This window comes from Eleutherodactylus coqui, chromosome 12 (genome assembly GCF_035609145.1).
Source record: "Eleutherodactylus coqui strain aEleCoq1 chromosome 12, aEleCoq1.hap1, whole genome shotgun sequence".
Classification (NCBI taxonomy): Eukaryota; Metazoa; Chordata; class Amphibia; order Anura; family Eleutherodactylidae; genus Eleutherodactylus; species Eleutherodactylus coqui.
Window position 1 is genome coordinate 99,130,584 of NC_089848.1, and position 9,051 is coordinate 99,139,634.

Here is a 9,051-nt window from a genome sequence, read left to right on the forward strand (position 1 = left end):
TATGCCTGTGTGATGCTGGCCTAATTGTATGTCTAATTTACATGTATAAACGTATACTCAAGGTGCAACAGAAGCAGTACGTTAAAAAGTATACATTCAGGCATAAAAGTAACATAAAGCAGCAGCAGCATCAGAAACACGTGCAGCTTGTAACACTCTATCCCCGCACTACTAGAATTATTCATTCTTAGCATTGGCTGCGTAATAACAATAGTCAATAATACATCAGCAGGAGCGGTAATCACCAGAGACGTAAGAACCTGAAACTGCCTGACCTGGTCGCTGACTATGTCACATTATTTTTGGAAAATAAGCAAATTCTGTTTGAGAAAACACCCATTAAAATATAGAAAGAGTGTGGTTATTATACTGCTTGTTTCGGCTCCTGGTAACTGTGTGGGTGGCAATGCTGCACATATCCTGGCAGGATTTATTCAGTTTTCTGGGCAATCTGTATTTTATAGCCAGTGTGATGAAAGTCTTTTTGCATTAAGACATTCCCGCAGCGGAGTTCAACCCTATCCCCGGCCAGTGACCCCAGTGTACCTCTCCACTATCTTCTCCTTTGCTGCTGATGTGCCGGCTGACGCACCAGGACACATGGGCAGTACGGAGGATGCCGTGCCATCGCTATGGCAATTATATGGCTGCCGCAACGATTCTGCCGAATGGCCGCGGAACGGACGGCTTCTATTGACTTCAATGGAAGCCGGCTGTGCGTAGCCTACACAAAATCGCAGCATACTGCGATTTCTTCCCCGCAATTGGAAAATCACAATCTATTTCCACTCATGGGCAGGAAATCAAGTATTGTCATTGCATGCTATGGGTTCGATTTGCTGCAGAATCCGGAGGCAGAATCCCGTTCCGGATTTAGAAATACAAATTTGCCCTTGTGCAGGAGGCCTAACTAGACTGTAGCCTTAGCTATCTCAGCTAGGGTTGGTTGCCACCTTTGCACTGTACATATCATCTTAGTCAACAATGTGAAAATCAACGTTTTGGCTCAATAACTGTTAATAACCATTTGTTTGTTATCCAAATAATATGAAAATACCACTGATTTCCAGGACACAAAAAAAAAAAATTGGGCGGTTGCCTAGTGTTTCATTCCCACTCAGTACTTGGTGATTGGTGTCATAAATGCTGCTAGTTTGAGTTGTTTCCCTACCTTCCCTGAAGATGGTCTGGACACCTGATTTCCGTGTCTGCTTGTTCTATGGGCCCCTCCTCCTTCCCCTTTATCAGGCGCAGCCTATAGACATTTGATGTCCTGCACACTGTCAGATGGGTGATATCTGACACTGTTCCCTTTATGTCCATTTAGTTCTGATGCTCTTTCCCCTTTCTCAGAGTGGGGGCACTTGATCTAGCTCCTGTTTTACCTATACATGCATGAAGCTCTGAGTGGGTTTTCCTTCTGTCTTCGAGGTGAGCAGACTTTAGGTGTAAACAATGACTTGTCCACTGCATGTCTGAAGGTGTGGACTGCACTAAGTGTGAACAATGTCTTGTTCACTCTATGTTGCACTCACTTGGTTGGCTAACAAGGTTGTGTTCTGTGTATGTCTGCAGGTGTTGACTACACTAGCTGCGAATGGTCCTGTTCAGTGTCTATGTTGAATTACCCTTGTCTGGTGTCCCTGCTTATTACCATCTAGGGCAAGACAGCTGGCCCCTAGGTTCCAGCGTAGGACAGTCCCTGTTGGGCCGATCACCCCACTTGGTCCCCCTCTCCTTTGTTTCTGTTGTCTTGTTAGTGTAGGGACTAGAGATGAGCGAGCACCAAAATGCTCGGGTGCTCGTTACTCGAGTCGAACTTTCAGTGATGCTCGAGAGTTCGTTTTGAGTAACGAACCCCATTGAAGTCAATGGGTGACTCGAGCATTTTTGTATATCGCCGATGCTCGCTAAGGTTTTCATTTGTGAAAATCTGCAAAACACAAGAAAGTGATGGAAACGACACAGAAACGAATAGGGCAGGCGAGGAGCTACATTTTGGGCTGTATCTCAAGTTCCCAGGTCCCACTATTAAGCCACAATAGCGGCAAGAGTGAGACCCCCCCCCCCACTGTCAGCATAACGATCGTTCTCCTCTGCCACAGCTGTAACAGCTGTGGCAGAGAAGAACGATGTTAGCCCATTGAATTCAATGGAGCCGTTAATACAGCCGACTCCATTGAAAGCAATGGGCTGCCGGCGATCGCGGGATGAATTGTCGGAAAGGGGTTAAATATATAAGCCCTTCCCTGCAATTCATCCAGAAATGTGTAAAAATAAAAAATATATATATATACTTACCTGGTCCCGGCAGAGCGATGTTAGCCCATTGAATTCAATGGAGCCGTCAATACAGCCGACTCCATTGAAAGCAATGGGCTGCCGGCGATCGCGGGATGAATTGTCGGGAAAGGGTTAAATATATAAGCCCTTCCCTGCAATTCATCCAGAAATGTGTAAAAATAAAAAATATATATACTCACCTGGTGCCGGCAGACGGAGTTCAGCGCGGCAGGCTGCAGTTCTCCTGAACTGCTCTGAACAGCTGTGAGTAGTATTCAGCAGCCGGGGATTTAAAATCCCCGCCTGCTGAATAAGATGCCTCTGATTGGTCACAGCCTGACCAATCAGAGGCCAGCCCTCACTCACACCCATTCATGAATTCATGAATGGGTGAGTGAGGGCTGCCTCTGATTGGCTCAGGGGCAGGAGAGCTGTGACCAATCTTTTGGTGTGTACAGTTTTCATTTGTGTGAGCCTATATCCTTGCCTTCATTCCTCATCTCCCCTTTCAGTTTCCATCCAGCCCTTATTTAGATTGCAATCATGTAGCTCGCTGTTCACACTGTCTGCACGGATGTAACAGTCATGTTGTCTGTAGGCCATAGTCTACGGCTATGTGACAAACGGTATATTTTACATTCAGTTTAATTTCTGAAATGTCATAAATCTTCTGAGAACTATTTAGGTCAAGTCCCATTCTTTGTAATTCTCAAGAACAAAAGAAAATCCCAGGATAACTGCAGCTCATGTCAATTAACGGCAGGAGCTTTCCGCCTTGATTAAGAGAATAATGAATTAAGTACTCCAGTCTGCAGAGACAATGCAGCGCTCCTACTATTTTCTTCCAGGCACATTTCTCTATCCCTATGGGACTACAGACCATAGGACACATCTTATAGTTAAACAATTTGACAACATTTTGCATATTTAAATGAGACGATTATACTTGGATATGAATATTAATCAGGGGAAAAGACTGACAGTGACTGAGAGACGGGAGCTTTTCTACAATGGTAAACTTTATTAAGCCGATCATTAAAAATCAACACAGTTAATCGGCACAAAAGAGACGTTGACAAAGATGTATAAACTTAGAATAAACAGACTTTGCTCATAAAAAGAAATAGAACAATTAAAAGGATTTTCTGGGACTAAAAACAATTGGAGGGGTGGAGAATGCTGTAAAATAAAGACATGTGGCATATTCATTTCCTCAAAGAGGCTTTAGAGACCCCCAAAACTCTTTACATTGTTACATTAACCCCTTGTTACTGACCTCACTAATGGGCTTTAACCCTGCACATACATATTTTTCCAGTGGTAGCTTTACTGACTACTGACAGCCAGGCTTCTGCTCTGAGGCTTTATTCACACAGGCGTTTTATCCCGGCGATTATGCCACGATAAAATGCAGGCCAAAAATCGTGACCATCTGAAGCATTGGATTCCAATGCATTTGTTTAGATGGGCAATTTTGAGGGGGGGGTCGTAAAATCAACCAGCTGGAAAAAATAGGGCGCACAGTGCACATTCTGGCCGTCCACTTTTACGCTGTCTGGAAAAGATAGGTTTGGACCTATCCTTAGCCGAAATACGCCTATGGGAACTGCAGGAAAAGGGAGGTAGGAGGGAGTTTAGCAGCAGTTTTATTAGACTCCCTCCCCTTCCCTCCCTCTCTCCGCCCCTTGCCGGCTTCTGGCAAAGAGTGGGGGGTGAGGCAAGGCAGGAGATCAGCACACAAACTTCTGCCCCTTCCCGTAAAGGGGCTGCAGCCGACAAGGGGAGAAGAGGGAGAGGTATGTGGGAGGGAGTTTAGCAGAGCTAAACTCTCTCCCCCCGTCCGAGTGTATTCCGAGCTGCGACATATATGCGCCGTAGCCCCGGCCATCTGAACAGGCAACAAAACGAGAGATGCAGCCGCGACTTGGTCACGGCTGCCACTCGTCCTTGTGATTTTCCTCCATGATGTGGCCGTGACACGTGCTGCCGAGAATCTCATAGCCCGTGTGAAGGAACCCTAACAGTCAAGAACAGAGAAACCTCAGATCCTGGCAGTTTAACCCCTTGCATGCCACAGTCAGTAGCAACAACAGTATGTAGGCAGATGACAGGGGGTGGAAGCTCTTTTTGTCATTCATTTGGCAGGGGCGTAACTATAGGGGATGCAAGGGATGCGGTTGCACCTGGGTCTAGAAGCCTTAGGGGGCCCATAAGGCCTCTCTTCTCCATATAGGGAGCCCAGTACTATGAATAAAGCATTATAGTTGGGGGCCCTGTTACAGGTTTACATCTCTGTTTGCACCCCAAAGCTGAAAGCCTGACAAAGGCCATGTAACTCAGCCTTTTAAGCCCCACCTATTCTAATAATCGAATTATCCCATCTTCAAGTCCCCTTTGGAGATTAAAAAATAGCTTCACAAAAAGTTCAATAAAGTTCAAATTCAAAGAAAAAAACTTCAGGTTAAAAAAAACCTCTTTTAAGAAAACTAAGATACAAAAAAAGAATTAAATGGGTATTAGCTAGAGATGAGCGAACGTACTCGGTAAAGCACTACTCGTCCGAGTAATGTGCTTTATCCGAGTACCTCCCCGCTCGTCCTGAAAGATTCGGGACGCGCTGCGGAGCGGGGAGCTGCAGGGGAGAGCGGGGAGGAACGGAGGGGAGATCTTTCTCTCCTTCTCTCCCGCCCGCTCTGCCCCGCTCCCCGCTGCGACTCACCTATCAGCAGCGGAGCGCCCCGAACCTTTCAGGACGAGCGGCGAGATACTCGGATAAGGCACATTACTCGGACGAGTAGTGCTTATCCGAGTACGTTCGCTCATCTCTAGTATTAGCGCCTTCTTAATGACCTAGACAATGATAATTTGTTATTTATCTTGTATGGTAAACACTGCAAAAATGATGTTAAAAGTAATGGCAGAACTGCGCTTTCTTTTTTTTCACCTCCCAATAAACGTAATAAGAAGCGATCCAAAAGTCACATGTACCAATGGTACTAATAAAAACTACAACTTTTTGCACAAAAAACAATACCTTACATAACTCTGATGCAAGAAAAATAGAAATGTTTCAATTGTTTTTCCTTAAAAACATGTTTTTATTGTGCAACAGTAATTTTAAAAAACTCTATAAACTTGGTATCGCAGTAATCGTGTTGATCCAGGTAAGAAAGTTATCATATTATTTTTAGCGAATGGTGAATTTTGTTAAAAACAAACCCTTAAACAATGGCGGAATTTCTGAATGTTTTTTCAATCCTACCCCCCCCCCCAAAAAAAAAATGTAGTAAAAGTTATGCAACACATTATGTATACCCCAATGTTGTGCCATTAAAATATACAACTTGTCCCCAAAAAAGACAAGCCCTCAAATGGTTGTGCCAAAAAGTTATGGCTCTTGCAATGTGATAATGAATATCACTTGGTCCTTAAGGCAAAAAATAGGCCGGTCTATGTCTGTCCTAGCTGCGCGGAGTTTGTATATAGGGGAGCCCACTTCGTACATGGCTTTGATGCTGATCGTGTCTGGTATCCTTTAGGCCTCCTTCACACGGGCAACACCGCGATTTTCTCACAGCAATATCGCGATTTTGTAGCGCTACAAAATCGCATGTGATACTACAAAATCACGCGACTTTGTAGCATCACGTGCAAGGATTTTCAGGGGGGCTTGAAACATAAGCCCTACCTCGAAAATAAGCTATAACTAAAGGAGAAAAAAAAAGTATACATCAACTCTTCCACGCTGTCCGGGGCGCTACCAAAGTTTCTCCCAAGGTCTCGGCACTGATCTTCCTCATCTTCTGGCCAGGGATTGAAAAATCCCCAGCTGCTGGAAGCGCTGGCTGTGATTGGTTGACACTTAGCCAATCACAGCCAGTGCTCGAAGAATGGCTGTGATTGGTTCAGTCACTGCCATTCATCGAGCACTTCCTGTGATTGGCTAGGTGTCAGCCAATCACAGTCAGCGCTTCCAGGAGGCTGGGATTTCTGAATCCCCAGCAAAAAGAGAAGAAGAAGATCAGTGCCGGGACCTTGGGAGAAGCTACGGCCAGGCTGACAGCTCGTCTAAGGTGATGTATGTGTGTTTTGTTTTTTTTCCCGGCAGTTAGGGCGTAGATTGTAGCTTTGACAGTAGCATTTGCTACTGTCAAAGTTGCATCGCATTGCATGCAAACCGCGTTTTCATTTGCAACAGAGAAGAAGGCTCCATAGGGAAACATGGGCTACAAAACCTCGCGGGTCGCGGACATATCATCGGACCTGCAAGGTTTGTGTGTGGTTTAGTAGCATGCTACAAAACATCTCATGTGTGAAGGAACCCATAGGAAACCATGGGCTTCACATACATGCGATTTGTAGCATTGTAGCAATGCTACAAAATCGCGTGACTTTGTCGCCCGTGTGAAGGAGGCCTTAAATGCTGCTGTCATAGCCATGGCAAAAGCAAAATAGAAAAGTTATGGTTTTTGAAAAATGGAGATGAAAATTCCCCTCCAAAATTGTCAGGTCCTCGGGTACAAAATAGACCTTGTCACTAAGGGGTTAATGTAAGCTTCCGGCTCATGAACCTTTAATTGCAGCACTATATTAACTTGCACGAAAAAAGACAGCTAAAAACACAGCGCAATTTTCCAGCCAGTCAACCCAGAGCAAAACATTGCATTTTCCGGCGATATATCATTGCAGAAGGAAATATCGCCACACTTCTAAATACTAAAATCCATCATAAAACATGAAGGAAGTGAACCGGAATTAATTGTCTTCATGGAACGCCTTTCTGGCATTTTCTGCGAGAAGCTAGAAAGACGACCTAAACCCTCGGTGGAAGCTAATAATGCATTTCTCGTCCATTTACGTGTTCTGCCCTGTAATATAAAAGTTGGGTGAAATCTTGCAGAATGACACGAGGCGACTCAGAAAACGAGTCTTGTGAAATATGGTTCTCAGATCTGCTGCACGATGCTTAGTTATCTGAGATCACAAGCGTCACTTAAAAATGGGGAGTAAGGGAAAACTGTGCACAAAACCGACGAAAATGTCATCAGATCAGCCTTGTTGTTTTAATAACGAGGTAATAATAAAGGCCCATTTACACGGAATGACGATCACACAAAATTCACTCAAACAACAGTTTGAATGACAGTTTTGAGCAATCATCCTTGCAGAACTCTAAGTAGCTAATTAGCTACTTAAGAGTTCATCCTTTCCAATCCACAGTCTGACGTCTTCCTACATTCTAATTGAAGCTTCTACAGCTCCAATGTCAGAAAACGTCCGACAGGGTATTTTTACCATATATTGCCAGCCATTCCGCTGTTGGAGCCTCTCTGGCTCACACACACTGGCTTTAGCCAGCAGATGGCACCGTTGTATAACAGCAAAAAGAGAAAGCGTTTTGGGAAACCCTGAATCCAAAATTGGATTGGAAAGGATTAATGCAAGAGGAGAGGGATAGTTCAGAGAACAATGCAGCTTTTTTGTATATGCAAACAGCTGCATTGTTCTCAGAGCTTTCAGCTGGTGTCCCTCTGAGACCTGCCAGTGGGAAACCAGCTGAAAGAATACTATCAGCGCCACCTGCTGAGATTATCACTCAAAAGACAGCTTTCCAGAGAATTTTGAGTGATAATCGTTGTGTCTAAATGGACCTTAAAAGTTGTTTCATTTACATACAATTTTTTTTAATTGATTAACCCCTTCCTGGTGCCGCCAGTTTTTGTTTGCTTTTCTTCCTCACTTTCAAAAAATGTGAACATTTTCACTGTGGGATTAATTGCATTTTTCAGTGCAATGGCAGACAAGGCAATATTCCAATTTTTTGGAGGGGGCTACTTTTATGCGGTTTACGATTCAGTAAAGACAAGATGGCATGACTTTATTCTGTGGGTCAGTATGATTATGGTGATACCAAATCTATATTTGTAGATTCCCTGCATCTCCGTGGATGTGAGGCTGTTGTCACATGAAAACACCTCACATCCGCAGGGTTTTCACATGCATGGTGAAGGCGATATAGGGCCGTGGTTCACGGTCCCATATTGCCCTCGCCCATGTGAAAATAGCCTAAGGACCAAGCGCCGTAAATATAGAGCACTTGGTCCTGGGCTTTAATCCCGGCCAATAATAAATATACAACGCAGGATTAAAGCTCCAGCTTCTGCAATCTAGCAGGTGCAGGTTGGGTCCTTGGATGCCTGTGACAGTCGCAGACGCGGAGGAGAAGGCAGAAGTGGTTTTTAACAGTTTTTTCCTTCTTTTTTGAGGGCTATGTAGAGCGCAATGAGTGCTCTAGAGAAAGTATGAGGCTGCTTCCACACGGGCGACAAAATCGTGCGATTTTCGTACGATGTGACAGCGCTACAAATCGCATGCATGTGAAGCCCATGCTTTCCAATGGCTTCTTTCACATGAACGATGTTTTGTAGGCTGCTACATTGCAAGAATACATAATCGCAGCATGCTCTATACAGACACGATTTGTGATGTTTTGTAGCCGACGTTTCCCTATGGAGCCTTCTTTTGTGTTGCATCGCACAAAAATGCAGTTTTCGTGCAGTGCGAGGCAACTTTTACAGTTGGAAATCCTACGGTAAAAGCTCTTAAATAAGCCCTATCTGCATAAAAAAGTAGAATATTGTCAGAGCCATTCGTAATTTTTTCTTCTTTTGGGAGTAAATGAGTTGCCTATGTCATAAATGTAGTGTGCTGTTATTCAGGTCAGATTTACACCATGAGTCTGTCGGAAAAGGTGTCATAAATAAGCCC